Source organism: Armigeres subalbatus, chromosome 3, assembly GCF_024139115.2.
Source record: "Armigeres subalbatus isolate Guangzhou_Male chromosome 3, GZ_Asu_2, whole genome shotgun sequence".
In the NCBI taxonomy this organism is placed as follows: domain Eukaryota; kingdom Metazoa; phylum Arthropoda; class Insecta; order Diptera; family Culicidae; genus Armigeres; species Armigeres subalbatus.
Window position 1 is genome coordinate 7932717 of NC_085141.1, and position 16701 is coordinate 7949417.

The following is a 16701-nucleotide window of genomic DNA, read 5'->3' on the forward strand; positions in this document are numbered from 1 at the left end:
TGGCACATAGGTCGCTCTATGTACGCTCTACATACGTCGATTCGCAAAAAGATTAAATTAAATCAAGCATAATTTTTCATAAGGACGTATGTAACAAAAGTAAACAAAACGAGGTTTTTAATACAACATGCGAATTTATATAATACTCATCGATTTTACTGAGTTTAGATCCTAGACTTCTTTAATTCAATCTTTTTACGAAACGACGTATGTAGAAATTTCTATTTTTGAAGTCTCACTGTTACATACGTCGCTTCAACATATGGGAACTATGAGCGACCTATGTAACGAAAAAGCAAAACAAAACAAAACTGCAGTTGCGTCAATCGTGCACTATGGAAAACCGACCAATGTACAGCGACGTATGTGCAGCATACCGGTGTATGTATAATTTTATCGTTTTTCACAGGGAATTTGAATGAACTGAGCTATGATAATGAAGCACGCTTATTACGTGTCATGTGTTGATGCATGCCAGCGAAAAAAATATCGAAAAGAGATTTAGTTTTAAAACAGTTTTAGAAAAAGTTTTGCCAACTTTCTGCAAATGATTTCTCGAATCCTCATAATTGTTACATACGTCGTTATGAAAAATTATGCTTGAAATAATATTAAGATCTAACATCAGTAAAATCGATGCGTATTATATAAAGTCGCGTGTGATTGGCATGTTGTATTGAAAACCTCGTTTTGTTTACTTTTGTTACATACGTCCTTATGAAAAATTATGCTTAAAATTAGACTTAAAATTTTATTTTAATTATTTCGACACATTTTTGCATGTTTTCAATGCAATTAAGGTTATGGACGGATTGATAGTTTTGTTTATGTGCTTTTAGGAGTTTTTGCCGCCTAGATTATCATAAATAGGAATAGAAATTGTGATGCATTTCGAACGGCATTTTTTCAATGTTTACGTTTTGGCTGTAGGCCCTTTTTCAAATGTTACGCGAGATATACGGAATACTTTTATACGATTGGTAGCTTATAGAGGATGCTATCGATGGGTGTTTGATTGCAATTGATTTAGTTATATTTTTATTTGTAGGTCCTTATAAATTGTTAATCGAGATATTTGGTTTGAGGTAGTTAACTTCGACCGGTCGTTTCTTGTGTACAAACCCCAACATTTTTTAAAGGTAAAACGCTTAAATTTCAAAATAGGCGTAAAAAAATTTGGTTAGACTTTAAAATCCACGTAAATAAAATCGTGAAAAAATTTCCACAAAAAAAAAATCATGGTCAAAAACATTTACTCCCCAAAAGTTGCTATAGTTAGTTTTTTGTAGCACGGATAACTTTGGGGCCGATAACGATGATTTTAGTGCTGTCTAATGAGCAGCTCGAAGTTGTTCCCGTCCTGCTTGTTCTTTTTTGTCAACAAATGGGCATGACCAGGACAGGGAGAAACTTTGATCTACTTCAAGCTCTCCAGGGTCATTCCCTGTGTCGCATCGGACCGAGTCAGACGCATTTAGTTTGGATCTCTCACGCGAACTCGATCAAGTGCTTTTTACGTTGCCAAATAAACGGCACCGAAGTTTCGCAAGGTGAATTCCTGGCCACCAGAAGGATGCGGGCTGTAATTGGTAAATTACCAACCGGTAATCATTACAGCGCCGTGAATATCAACATTCGGACAGAGCATCATCCATCCCCGTACGACGACGTTCGTGAGGCACCTACAAAGGCAGAAACAAAACGGCTAAGTACCTATTCGCTTTGTATTGTTTGCATGCGGTGGAGTTGGGTACACTTTTTCTCGATAGAAAGAATCGGACAGTGCAGAAAGAGTGGGCATTAGCCTGGTCCAAAAAATATTTTTCTTAAATAAATTTATTTAAGTTTTTTTATCTTTGATACATGGACGAAGTGAGTGGAGGCGAAACGCCTCCCAAAGACAATGTCGTTCGCACGCGATTTTACCAGGCCACATCACCTGGTCCCTGGGTTGTTTACTTTCGGCAGAAAGTGAAAAGTATTGATTTTTTAGGAATCAAACGTGACTTGACGCGTCGTTTTCCGAAAACTGATTTTCATCAGATCAATCGGAACAAACTACGTGTAACCGCAGCTACATTCCAGGATGCAAATGCTATCGCAAAAGACCAGAACTATAATGTGGAATATTTGGTTTATGTCCCCTCGCGGGAGGTTGAGATTGAAGGCGTAATTAACGCAGCGAGCCTGACTTGCAAGGATGTACTTGCAGGAAAAGGCCGTTTAAAGAATGCCCTGCAATCTACCGTGGATATTCTGGACTGCAAGGAATTGCATTCAGCAGCCATGGTAGATGGTAAAAAGTATATTCGAAGTCAGGTTCGCTACGAGTAACGTTTGCCGGTTCGATACTCCCAAAATATGTAGATATCGAAAATATGTTGTTTCCGGTGCGTCTTTTTGTACCCAGAGTTTTCAATTGTACCAACTGCAAACAGTTGGGGCACACTGCCGAGTTTTGCGACAACAAGCCCCGTTGTGGCAAATGTTTTGAAAAGCATAGGGAGGAGTCCTGCCAACAACAAGTTACAAAGTGCGCTTATTGTGGCATGGACCCTCCCATAGTTCTGCAAGAATGCCCGGTGTACAAAAAGCGCACCCAAAAAGTTAAGCGTTCGTTAGTACAGCGCTCTAAGCGATCGTATGCAGAAATGGTGAAGTCGCAAGACACATCCGCAACTGCCAACGCAACGGCTGCTATTTCAGCTGCCGTTCAAGTAAGTGATTTTATGATGTCATTTCCATAGACGAATCGGACTCTGACGTAGCCGATATGGATGATTCTGCGGAGGTACACGTACCCGAAAAGAGGAAGAAACTGTCTTCCCGGGATTGCGCCGTAAGAAAACAAAAATCATCCCTAGAAGCTTGCCTAAATCTGATGGTAATGGGGGATTATTTAAAATTCCGAAGCAACCTGTCTATACTGCTCCTTTTGACCCATGTTGCAGTAAGACATTCCCGCCATTACCTAAAACTGATGTTACAAAGAAACATCAGTCAAGGAATATCTCTGAGCAGAAAACTGCTACTCGCACTTCCAAGAAAAGAATCTCGTCCAAGCGAGGATTGATATCCTTTAAGGACCTTGTGGATCGTATTTTGAACTTATTCAATATTCCGAATTCATTGAGGCCAATCATTGACCTCTTTATTCCAACAGTTGAAAGTTATCTGAAGCAATTGACTGCTTCATGGCCCCTTCTTGCAGGACTTGTATCTTTCGATGGATAATACGGCCATACAAGATACAATCACTGTGCTGCAGTGGAACTGTCATAGTCTGAAACATAAATTGGACGTGTTTAAGTTTTTAATTCGCAACTCCGATTGCGATATATTTGCACTCTGTGAAACATGGCTTTCTTCTGAAGATGAAATCAACTTCCACGATTTTAACATTATTCGCCAAGATCGGAATGATCATTATGGTGGCGTTCTTTTGGGAATCAAAAAATGTCACACTTTCTACAGAATTCCCATTCCGACTGTTAATGGTTTAGAAATCGTCGCTTGCCAAGTAAATGTAAAGAATAAAGACCTTTGCATAGCTTCAGTGTATATTCCCCCAAATGCCTCACTTAATCGTCGGCATCTTTGGAGCGCAGTCTCTCTTTTATCATCCCCAGTTTTAATACTGGATGATATGAATTGCATGGGGCGAAACTAGAGACGATAACAGAGCGACTATTTTCTATGATTTGTGCGACGATTTCAACTTAAATATTTTGAACACAGGCGAAGTAACTCGAATAGGACCTCAAGGTCAGGAAAGTCGAATAGATCTGTCTTTATGCTCTAATTCACTATCATTAGATTGCACGTGGAAGGTAATCCAAGATCCCCATGGTAGTGACCACATGCCGATAGTAACCACAATCAAAAGCGGCTATCAACGATCAGTGCCAGTTAATGTTCCTTTCGACCTCACGAAAAACATTGACTGGCAAAAATTTGCATCGGCGGTAAAAATTGGTATTGAATCAACTGATATTCTTCCTCCACTGGATGAGTATCGATTCCTTATTGAGTTGATTCAAAAAAGCGCACTAGAAGCTCAGAAACGACGCGTTCCAAGTACATCTGTCATAAGAAGACCAGCCACTCCTGGATGGGATGATGAATGTACTAAGTTGTATTCCGAGAAATCTGATGCCTTCAAGGCTTTCCGTAAACACGGAAGGTCTGAGCTTTTCGAAGAGTATTTGAGGAAGCGAAGAAAGCTCAAAAATCTTCTCAAGGCTAAAAAAGCAGTAGCTACTGGCGACGTTTTGTTGAGGACTATCACGAGAAACCTCAATGACAACACTTTGGAAAACGGCCCGCAACATGCGGAACCGCATTTCCACCAATGAGAGTGAAGAATACTCCAATCGATGGATATTCAACTTCGCAAAAAAGGTCTGCCCAGATTCCGTACCAGCAGAACCGCTATTTCGAGAATCAGTCACTGATCCCGGTTCTTTGGGTGGACCATTCTCAATGCTGGAACTTTCTATGTCTCTTCTTTCATCAAACAACTCTTCTCCGGGATGCGATAATATCAAATTCAATCTTCTTAAAAACCTCCCAGATATCGCTAAAAGACGATTACTTGACCTGTACAACTGTTTCATGGAGTACAACATTGTGCCCCCAGAATGGCGCCAGGTCAAAGTAATAGCTATTCAAAAGCTTGGGAAACCAGCGTCTAATCACAATTCATACCGACCGATCGCCATGCTATCGTGCATGAGGAAATTATTGGAGAAAATGATCCTTTCAAGAATTGACCATTGGGTCGAGCAAAATGCATTACTGTCAAATACTCAATTCGGTTTTCGAAAAGGTAAAGGAACAAATGACTGTCTAGCGTTGCTCTCTTCAGATATACAGCTGGCCTATGCGCACAAGGAGCAACTGGCTTCAGTTTTCTTGGATATTAAGGGCGCTTTTGATTCTGTTTCCATAGAAGTACTGTCGGAAAATTTGCACAGTAGTGGATTACCCGTTATTTTGAATAATTTCTTGTACAATTTGTTGTCAGTAAAACATATGAACTTTACTCTCGGCACTCTGACAACTTCATGTTTAAGTCCCTTGCTTTACAATTTCTATGTTAAAGATATTGACAATTGTTTGGAAGGACAATGCACGCTTAGACAACTTGCAGATGATGCCGTGATCTCCCTAAGAGGTTCATGTGCAAATGTCCTGCAAAGACCATTGCAAAATTCCCTAAATAACCTGACTGTTTGGGCCAGACATTTAGGGATCGAGTTCTCTCCGCAAAAAACTCAATTGGTAGTGTTTACTAAGAAGCGGTACCCAGCTCAACTGAAACTAAAGCTGTTGAAAGATGACATAAACCAATCTTTATCTTCTAAATACCTTGGGGTCTGGTTTGATTCCAAGTGTACCTGGAAAACCCATATTGATTATTTGTTAGAGAAATGCCGAAAAAGGATCAATTTTCTCCGTTCTATCTCTGGAACTTGGTGGGGCGCTCACCCGGAAGACCTCATCAAACTATATAAAACGACTATTCTCTCTGTTTTAGAGTATGGCTCATTCTGCTTCCTCTCAGCAGCTGATTGCCACCTGATCAAATTGGAACGAATTCAATATCGCTGTTTGCGTATTGCTCTTGGCTGTATGCATTCAACGCATAACATGAGCCTGGAGGTGCTTGCTGGAGTCACTCCTTTAAAGCACCGTTACTGGGAACTCTCACTTAGAATACTGATCAAATGTGGAACAAGTAACACACTTGTATTAGAAAACTTCGATAATATGCTTGAACTGGCTCATCGTTCAAGATACCTGCGAGTCTATCTCAACTACATATCGACAGATCTCTGTCTTCCATGTTATAATCCACCTCGAGTTCTCTTCGTCAACGACAGTTCCTCAATTGAATACGATCTGTCCATGAAACATGCTATTCAAGGAATACCAGATCATCTTCGACAAATATCTATCCCTTCCATTTTTTCTGAAAAATATGAACATGTCAATTGCAATAACAGATATTTCACTGATGGTTCTCGCATTAACGGATCCACTGGCTTCGGTGTTTTCAACGTAAATTCAACCACCTTCCGAAAACTTCAAGAACCGTGCTCGGTTTATGTTGCTGAGCTGGCAGCAATTAATTTCGCTTTGGGGATAATTTCCGATCAGCCCGTAGACCATTATTTCATCTTCTCGGATAGTCTTAGTTCTATCGAGGCACTCCGGTCGATGAAGCCTGTTAGCACGCATCTTACTTTCTTACAACTATAGAGAGCAGATGCGTGATTTGATCGAAAAGATCATTCAAGATTACCTATGTATGGGTCCCATCCCATTGCCTAATCTATTGCAATGAGAAGGCGGACTCGCTGGCAAAGGTGGGCACACAGGAAGGTGAAGTTTATGATAGACAAATCTCGAATAACGAGTTTTCCTATTAGTCCGTCAGAGTTCTTTTCAAAGTTGGCAAATGATCTGGTCACACAATGAACTTCGACGGTGGTTTCTATGCATAGTCCCTAAAGTTTCTGCGCCAGCGTGATTCAGAGGTGAGGACTTAAGCCGAGGGCTTCCATTCGCACGATGTCGAGGCTTATGTCCAATCACTATTCACTAAACACACATCTCTACAGAATAAACCTGGTCGATAGCAACCTATGTAGGTGCGGAGCCGGTTACGATGACATCGATCACGTAGTTTGGTATTGCTCGGAAAATGACGCCTCCAGAGAGCAACTATTGGATACCCTTGTGGCCCGAGGTAAACAACCCTTCCGGGATATAAGAGGTGTTTTGGGAGATCGCGATGTGATATATATGCAGGCCATCTATGCCTTCCTTTGCTTGGCTGACATCAAAGTTTAATGCCTATATTCTTCTCTTTCTCAGTTTTTTTATCCGATTCTGTTTCTCTGTACCATGTACCCCGAAGCTCTGGCCATCTGGAAGATGCTCCCTGACGAACCAAAATCGAGCACGACGCCACGCAAAATCGTTTTCAACGTTCAACGTCAAACGCCCGGATGAGCAGCTAAAATAACCTAAACCAAAATCCCTACCCCGTCCGTCCTGTATTAAGTTTTTTAACCTTGAGTCGCCACGAGTATTATGGTCTATGTCCCTCCCAACTAACTGTTAAAGATAAGATGATATACCATGTAAAAATATCATACTTAAGAATTGCGGCTCCGCAAAGTGTCACACACGACTGAGCCTACCAAATAAATGAACTGGTAAAAAAAAGCTCTCAGGGTGTCTACTCATATGTAAGAACAAAATTCCCTGATTTTTCCAGGTTTTTTTCAGGTGCTTTACATTAATTTCCATGCCAAATGAAACGCGCCATATATAGATTTTAGCAGCAAAATGATCAATTAAAAAAAGTAAATATTGCAAAAAATATTATTTTAAAGAATATTTTGGTGGCTTCACAAAACAATGTTGTAAATTACTTAAGAAATTCCTCCAGGAATTCCTTCGCAAGTTCACCCAGAAATTGCTACAGCCATTTAATCAAAACTCCTTCAGGAATCACATAGGAAATCTCTCCAGGTATTCCTTTGAAAATTTCTCCATAGATTCCATCGGAAAATCCTCCGGATTTTAACAATTGCTACAGAGCTTGATCCAGGATTTAATTTGAAAATTTGTTTGCTAAAACTTTAGAAATAATCTCAAGGAATTGTTTCGGAAGGGATGAATTTGGCGATTCCTTTACCGTTTTTTTCTTAAATTCCTTTAGGTGTTTGTTCGAAAATGTCTTGTAAAAATTCCTTGGAAATACCTTTATGAATTACTTTGCAGATTTCTTCATATATTTCTGAAATTTTTATTGAGGTATTTCTTTGGAAACTTGGTTGAGAATTCTATCGGAAATCTCTTTGAATTTTATTTCAGCTGTTTTTTTTTCAACAAACTTAAGTAAACTTCTTAAGGAAATGTTCCGGAAATATGTTTGCGAATTTCTTCAGGAAATCCTTCAGAACTTCTTACGAAAACTCCTTCAGGAAATGTGTTGATGCAAAATATGAGATTGCTGGGTCCATGACGTTAGGCATAATACCTTCTTTATGTCGTGGGCTGTTTTGGGGCATTTTATGCTTAACATCCTTTATGCCTAACGTACTCATGCCTAACGTCCTTATACCTGTTCACGTGACCAACATCTAGTTTGTTCTAGTTTGTGACCAACATCTAGTTTGCTTGGACCTAGCACCGGTACTATAAGTGTCAAACGGCCAAGTTATAGCCTATTCAGATTACGCCATTTATGATCATAAATATCATGATAAACAACAACCCCATACATTCAATTTTCTTTCTCCGCTTTAACACGATATTTATTACGATAAATAATCTAATCGTAATCTGAATAGGCTATTAAGCTTATTGAAGCATATTTTGGCAGAATAATTTCAATGGTTACAGCGCCACTAGCGTTCTATTACTGCTTTACTGTAAAAACATTCGAAAATGTTCCTTACATTTTTTTGAAATTCCTTGGGATTTTTTTTAGGAATATATTCAGAAGTATCTTAAGGAAAACTTTAGAAAACACCTGGATGATTTTTTCCGGATATTTTGATATTTAGATTTCTTTGGAAATACTTCAAGAATACCTTTAGAAACTCTTTTGAAAAATCCATTCGGGAATCCTTCGGCTATTCTTTCAAGAATTCCTTCAACAAAAATCCTTCACAAATCACACAACACTTTTTTTGAAAGTCCCTTCAGGTTTCCTTTCGGGAATTTCTTTAAGAAACCATTTGAAAAATCGTGCGGAAATTCGTTTTGAAATGCCTCCGGTAATTCTTTTCGATTTTTATCTTGGAAATTCCTCCAGAAATAATTTAGAAAATTTCTAATCATTCTTATGGATACTCTTTTAGTGATTTCTTTGAATAATACCTTGGAAAACTGATCTCGAAATTGCTTTAAAAAATCCTAACTAATTTAGTATTTTTAATATATTCCTAAAAAATTACCGAGGGAATTTAAAAGAATCCCTAATTGATTTCCCGAATAAATTCCTAGATTTCACCAAGAATAGCTTCGGAAATTCGAAGATGGCAAAACGTTTTTTGCGGAAAAACGATCCATAAACGTTCACTTCATTTTCAATAGATTTGTTTGGTATATTTATTCAAATATTTTAAAAGATTTTTTCATTTTTTGAGAGAATTTCACTCATGATCACCGGGTATTGAAATTTCCCTGATTATGTCAGGAATTCCCTGATAATTCCAGGTATATTCCAGTTGCGCAGAAATTCCCTGATAATTTCCAGGTTTTTCCAGGTAGTAGACACCCTGTCGTCATTGGACAGCACTTTTTCAAATCATCATCATGTTCATGTTTACTACATGTAATAAACAAAAGGTTTTTAAATGACAAACAATATTGTAAATCTTTTTGCCTTTCTCGTGCAAACAAGTTGTATCGAAATGCTATATGATCACTTCAAAAACGATTTTTTGATAGGAGGCCCGGAGACCTATAGTGTTATACCAATCTACTCAACTCGACGACGACGAACTGAGGTGATGTCTGTATGTGTGTGTGTGTTATTGACTTTATATTTTTTTAATTATTGCTCTGAAAATAAAGTCTGTACAGAATCTACAGAATCACGTAAAAATGAATGAATAAAATTACAACTGCAATAAAATTTACCAACTTATGTCTTAAATATCAATGTCAATCCCATAGTGCTGTTACGCAAATGTTCGTGTCGTTTCATTGTTTACATTAGTAGTCGTCCACTGTCTAGCACTCGCAAACAAGCAAGCCAAATTGGCCCGCTTTTTCCTCGCAACACACGCACACACCCACGATAGGCCGTCTCTTTCTACCTACAGTCACTGCCTCTTTACGTTTCCACTACGGTAAACATTCGAGCTCGAACAAGGGCACAGAAATTTTTCTGCTCGACTTCCGATGGCATACTTCTTTGTTTCTCTCACTCTCGCACACTAAACACTCGTTTGGCTCTCTGTTGCTCTCGTAGCCTGTTTCGCTTCGTTCACTTTGTTCTTTTTCTGCACTTTGTGTGCGCTTTGCTTTCTTCTGGGGCTGCCTGCTTGCTTAGCTGCTGTTCGTTGCTGTCGCTGCAGCAGGATGGCGAGAAAACTCCAAAAATGCTGTTCTGTTGCTGCTGCCGCCTACTTTGATAATCAAAACAATTCGCGGGTGGACTGTTGCCTGAAAATGCAATCCGGACCGTCGGTAAAATTGCGAATCATTGAATGGCTGGCATTGAATAAAAAACACGTTTCTTTTTCGTTCCACCAAACACTGTCTCACATTTAGGGCTTGCTTCCATTTTATGCAACCATCACACACTCAACGAGAGTAAAAAACACCTAACCTCTGCCAACTCAAACTCTATGCAGAACACAAATGACTACGATTTTTCACTCAATGCACTGTTATTTAGACTTTCCGTAGAACATCTCCATTATCGGTTTTCTTCCTAAACCGCGGGGCAGAACTTACTAACCGAATAACAAAGTAGACCTCTTTTCAACGACGACGACGACCAGTTGGAAGATCGTCAGCCAGCGAGAAGCCATTCAGAGGCAGAGTTGCCAAACAATATGACGATGACAATAAGGAACAGGGCAATGCTGAACAAAATGATACAACGAATATTTAAAAATATTAAATGTAATAACTGATTTAGCACAAAGCAAGCCCACACATACAATACTGCAGTTATTTGGTGTTTTATTTCTCTGTTACCATTTTGGTTGCATCAAAAACTCAAGTTCTATATGGTAAAAGGGCGAATTTCGTGAGAAACAGTTCTCTTAATTGACTATTAGTTATTTTTTTTCGATGAGGTTGTTTAGCAAAGAAAAATATGAGGTTTTTTATAGCTGAACATAAAGAGCATGCTTTTCTGATCTCCAACATATTTTTATTTTGTTTATACACCTTTTATTTACATTTTTCTACAGCAAGCAAGATGCCATTTCAATCGGTAGAATGATACTAACATTCATAGAATGACAGTTGCTCTATGCAGCATAAGAACACATTTTTAGTCCCATCTAAATTTAAGATGCAAATTACAAATAGTTCCGGACTTCAAAAATTCTGAAAAACTGAAGTTCGGCTCAGTTTTTTTTCTACAGATTCACAATATGTAAAAACATCGAATCCAATTGTAATAATTTATAATTGTATCTTCCTTGACCCGAAAAAAGTTGTAACTACCAGGTTCTCGTTCACTCTAATAAATTACAAATTACATCCCTACTACTAAATTAAAGAGACAAACAGAACAGTTACAAATATAACGTGAATATAGTTGATATCGTCACCAAGTTACTCGAAAAGTTTTTCAAGGTAAAACCTGTGAGATAGAAACAGATTAACAAAATGTGTATACATATCAAGCTGAGCCAAAATCTAGTGGTGGCTCATATATTTAAACTGGAACTTGGCCTGCTTTACAACTTAGTGTTCTTTTAGCATTGCCATCGTTATTAATTGAAAGCTTTTCTCCAATTCCACTCGAAAATATTCCAACATCGAACTCGTCATCGCCCGATTGGCAATCCCACGCCTTTGCTCACAAGGCTAACAGATCACCTCAAAAAACATAGATATTTTATTACATTGATAGAATCCTTACTCCGAAAATGTAACTTGAAAATTGGTTGTTGGCAATTTTACCTATCTATTTCAATCTGTCAGTTGTTGGCCACAACTCCGGATTGTAATGATAATGTTTTATATTCAACAGTTAGTAAGAGTATTATGACAGTATGAGGACTACATATCTATCTAGTTTTCTAAACGTATAGTATCAGGGTTTCCAGAAATCGCTCTCAATAGATGACGAACAACGATGAAAGAGGCAAAAACCTCCTCGAATCATAACGCCATGAAAATAAAACTTTCGCATTTGTATACAAGTTAAAAAAAACTGATTCGTACAGACAGCTGTGGTTTGATAAAACGCTTAGTTCTTGATCATTTCATGTTGTGGACCATACCAATGAGACAGACCCTTAGTATTCAAAAGGTAGCTAGTTTTGTATTTTTTGCTTTACATTAACTTTGAAATAATCGAAAGAGAACGTAAGAGAGAGGTCTTCAAAAAACAAACTAGAATAAAATCCAACTATATGACAGTCATTGATTAGAGCGTTCAAAAGTTAAATTTGAAATCAAAACTCGCGTAACACTGTTTCCGATCGTTACACCAAATTTGATTGCTCGCATCGAGTTGATATGCAAATAAGTTTTTCAATCAATATAAATAATTGCTATTTTTAAAGCGCTATTTTTGATCTTTCGTATACGCTTATTTAAATTGTCTAATTTACAAGTAAGGCACTTCTTCTTCGTTGGCATTACATCCCCAACTGGGACATTGCCGCCTCGCAGCTTAGTGTTCATTAAGCACTTCCACAGTTATTAACTGCGAGGTTTCTAAGCCAAGTTACCATTTCTGCATTCGTATATCATGAGGCTAACACGATGATACTTTTATGCCCAGGTAAGTCGAGACAATTTCCAATCCGAAAATTGTCTAGACCGGCACCGGGAATCGAACCCAGCCACCCTCAGCATGGTCTTGCTTTGTAGCCGCGCATCTTACCGCACGGCTAAGGAGGGCCCCAAGTAAGGCACTATTAGGTGCTATTACAGTGAAATAAAACACCATGCTATACGGTGGTGTTTGGTATAATAGTAGCAAAGGATGATTTTCATACAAAATGGGCAAATTTAACATGCCGCAACTTTGTTCTCCCGTGTTCGATTGAGCTGAATTTAGCATTGAACTACTAACTATATACACGGTACAATATACATACACAAAATATCAAAATTTTTGAATGACTTTCTAAAAAATACAAACTATGTCAAATTGTTCGGAATAATTTGTAACTTATTTATAGTAATAACGGAAGCCTACAGGTTACCCCATATTTTAGGTCAAGGAAGATACATTAATATTAATAGCAATTGTTTGTAATGTTTTGACACAGTGTGAGCATGTCATAATACTAAACCTAAGTTTTCAACAAAAAATTGCATTTTTTTATTAAACTTTAGTTTAGTAATTATAATTTATAATGCCTTTATTAAATTTACGTAAGCCTGTCGCTACAACAATTATTGTTCAGATCAAGGAAACAATAAAATACCAATAAACACCAATACAATAGTTACAGTAACAATGACTACGGCACATCCACTGTTGTATCATTTAGTTGATAAACTACATTATAGAATATTAATATAGTAGAATGTTGAGCAACTTTTTTATCGGTGAACTACAAATTATATCAGCCTTGTATCCATATTGTCACATATTGATAACTTTTACTTCTCGCTTCTACAGTAATATATGCATTGGGTTCAATAAAATTTGATCAACTTTCAGAACGAAGCGATTTTTATCATAAGTTGCACAAAACGGTATTGAAGTTTTTTTTGTTGTTTCACAAATAGTTTGGCAACCCTCTCCCACAGCGGCACTTTGCTTCTTCTTTTTTTTTCATTCATTCTCCGCGATGTTCGAGCTGGGCTTATTTGCTTCTCTTTTTGCCACACTGTTTGATCAGCGACTTTCCGGTCTTCTCACTCTCCCACATGAAGCCCGCAAAGCGTAGCACCAGCCAACTCTTCACACACAGTCGAACGATTCTTGGATGGCTTGCTTGGATGTGAAATCCAACCAGCAGGAAAATGGAAATCTTCCTGCTTTGGCCCAGACACCCGATTTTCACCTGCGAAAAACACACCAGACGAACGCGCAAAATATTCACCAACTGTATCGCGACGTCGCAAACAATTTCGCGAATTGTTTAACGCACACGGGGGCTCTGAACCAGCCGTAAATTAGCCAGAAAATTAAATCAAAAGCTGCTCCACCACACGAACTGATGGCTTTATCGTCTTTCGTCTAGCGCACACACAAAACACTGCTACTTTGATGGTGGAGACGGCCACTACTCGAAAGGCAGCGAACCGAACTGCTCGACTAGAAAGGTGAGAAGTGCGTGGAAGCCATTTTCCAGCAGCCGAACCGTCAAAAAGTACTGCAAGGGGTGATTCAAGCCAAAAACTTTTGAATGAGCCTTTTTTGCCTTCAAATGAAAAGGCTCATAATAGACCTGTCCTATAGGCTCAGAAATAAATTTATACCTAATAGATTAAAAGTCATGCTAAATGGCTATTCCTTACAGATTGACCCCATACTCGTATTTTATCCAACAATACTTGGATAGTATAACTTTAAAATATTGTGTTTTAGTATAAGTCAGCTTTATAACATTTTAGTTTATTTTAGATCTGATTCAAAGTTTTTAGGTTATGTTGATTTGTTTTCATTCTTTCACATTCCTAATGGTGTAAATAAAAGTCTAAACAAATATATTTTCATGTTTATTAGATAACAAATCGTAAATATACAATAAATAAGGCCGTCAGTGCATGAAGGAATACTATTATATACATCATCAAAACATTTTCCGGCACAAAGCACTATATCTTCCTTCCGTTCGGAACGCATATCGGTCAAAATCAACCTCGCTATTTGTGCACTTTCTGAAAGCCTTCTATTTTGCGAAGTCCTCCCGAAGTTTCAGTCTACACAAATTAACTGTTTCTCACAAATTTTCTTACAGAGCTAATTTACCAGGGGAAACGACACAAGTTTTTCAAGCCGAAAAAATCCAAAAAGACTGCATATTCCACTAAAACGAGGGCATATTTTTTGCGTCTCTTCCGGGATTTTTTCGCTTGAAAAAACTTCTTACTTTCCACAATGATTTATCAACACCAAATGATCTTTTGACGAGCACACTTATGTTCTTATTTTGCGATAGGTACTTCAGACGAGGAATCTCCTCCGGTGAAATGATCGTTTTCGATCATTTCTGGTCATTTTTAATTTCCACTGGATTGCGTTCAAGTTTCCCAGCGTGCAGAAACTATATCTGTTTGTACATGTCGTCGAATGGCGGGTCTTTACGGGGTCTACAAAAACGAACAACCATTGAAATAAATTATATTACACAGAAAATCCCAGTTTCTTACATTCGTACATATACATAACGTACATAAAAATTGCAACTACTCGATCGGAATAAATAAGCGCGAAAATAAAATATCAACAGACAAAATACAAAAGCAATATAAGTTTGCATTATTCTGCCCTAGTCGAGGCCCTAGTATACATTTTAATTATAGATAGTATACATTTTTATACTAAGCGCTTATAATTTTATAATATAATAAATTAGATTAATTTTGAACCCTTCAAAGATTATTTATATTTCTGAGTGTACACATGTGCAGAGCAAAAAAAAGTTGGGATTCCAACATTTTCTGCTTTTTAATTTATGGTAAATTTGGTATTTTAAACTGCTAAAACTTTGCAGTGAAATGCAAAATTGATGGATTTGAAAGTTTTTACTCAGTTTGGAACTGTGATTTTCACAGTGAAAAATTTCAAAACAAATACACTGTGCAAAAAATCCATATCAAGTTTATGTGTGAGCGATATAGATTTTTGCAATAGCTTCATTCTAATGCATTTTATGTGTGGGCCTTATAGAAAATGTATAAGTGACAGCACATATAATTTATTTTTGACCACCGATTACCTTTATTATGTTTTATTAATAGAGTCAAATGGGATTTGAATATAAAATTCATTTCTTGATTGAATTAAAATTGTCAATACTAAATAAAATACTAATATTCAAAACATGAAAAATAATAAACTACTCAGAATTAGTCATTTGATTATATTCATTCTTATATTTGATTAAAACCAGCAAGTCACAGCTTTCGCAACCACGGATTCTCTATGATTATTCGCGCTTCTCGCGTCACTGTATTTTTGGAACACAACAGTAACCCTTTTGGCCTCCGCGTTGACGTCAGTGCAGCCGCAGCGATTTGTTCAGGTCCCTAATCTTTACTTAGCGCCGGCTTCCTTGTTGACGTCATGTGTATTCATTATCATGAGCATCCGCATCACCTACTGAGGAATCAACAGCAACAACGTACTTCGTCGACAGTCGTATGAATATCCATCTCCGCCCCAAATACTGACATCGTCTGAGGAAGGGAAAGAGCATTCTTCCGAATGTGGGAACTATGCATTGAACGCCGGGTCTCATGGTGCTCATTGTACGAGTTCGCGTCAAGAGACCGAATTCATTTCGAAGGTATCACTCAGCTGCTTACCGGCTTGTTTCCACTAGATCTGCATTAGTGAAGAAATGCAAAAATGAATGAATTGAGTAGAATATTATAAATAACAATAACTTCTATGAAGAAGGAGAAAGTGTAAAATTTAGATGGAGGAACATCTCGTCGACATCATCGTTCTCAGGAGACCATCAAAGGTGCAATCAGCAGAAGAGCGATGTAGACAAGTACGACGCACTGGCTTTCGGTACCAGCGAGGGTACCAGAACGTGTCCCAGGAGCTCCAACAAAGGTGCATACAACAAAAATACGATCGGAATAGCCTTATATCTGTCCACGTCTGATGAACCGTTGGGTGAACCATATTTTGATCGTCGCTGGTGATGTGTGCACCAGAACACGAATTGAATTTGTCTTGCACAAAGTCCGGGGTCGGAGAAGCAAATGACCAAACACAGCTGGCGCTTGCTGAAGGCAGCCTCACGGATTTTCCCCCATGTGTCACCCCGGCATCCCGTGCTGAAATAG

The 16701-nt window shown here is 38.1% G+C and overlaps 1 protein-coding gene across 8 annotated transcripts in view; it reads right to left on the minus strand.

Moving 5' to 3' along the window:
- The window catches only part of LOC134224521 (uncharacterized), a 54675-nt gene extending 40733 nt beyond the window's left edge, over positions 1 to 13942 (minus strand). For 4 of the 8 annotated variants that reach the window (XR_009982966.1, XM_062703889.1, XM_062703894.1 and 1 more), the window contains exon 1: positions 13740 to 13942. The gene's annotated coding sequence lies outside the window, so the exon portion shown is untranslated. Of the gene's footprint in view, positions 1 to 10360; positions 10472 to 10492; positions 10620 to 13739 lie in introns of those variants that run through there. The other 4 variants (XM_062703892.1, XM_062703893.1, XM_062703890.1 and 1 more) reach the window with 4 other exon arrangements.
- Positions 13943 to 16701: the final 2759 nt, after the last annotated feature.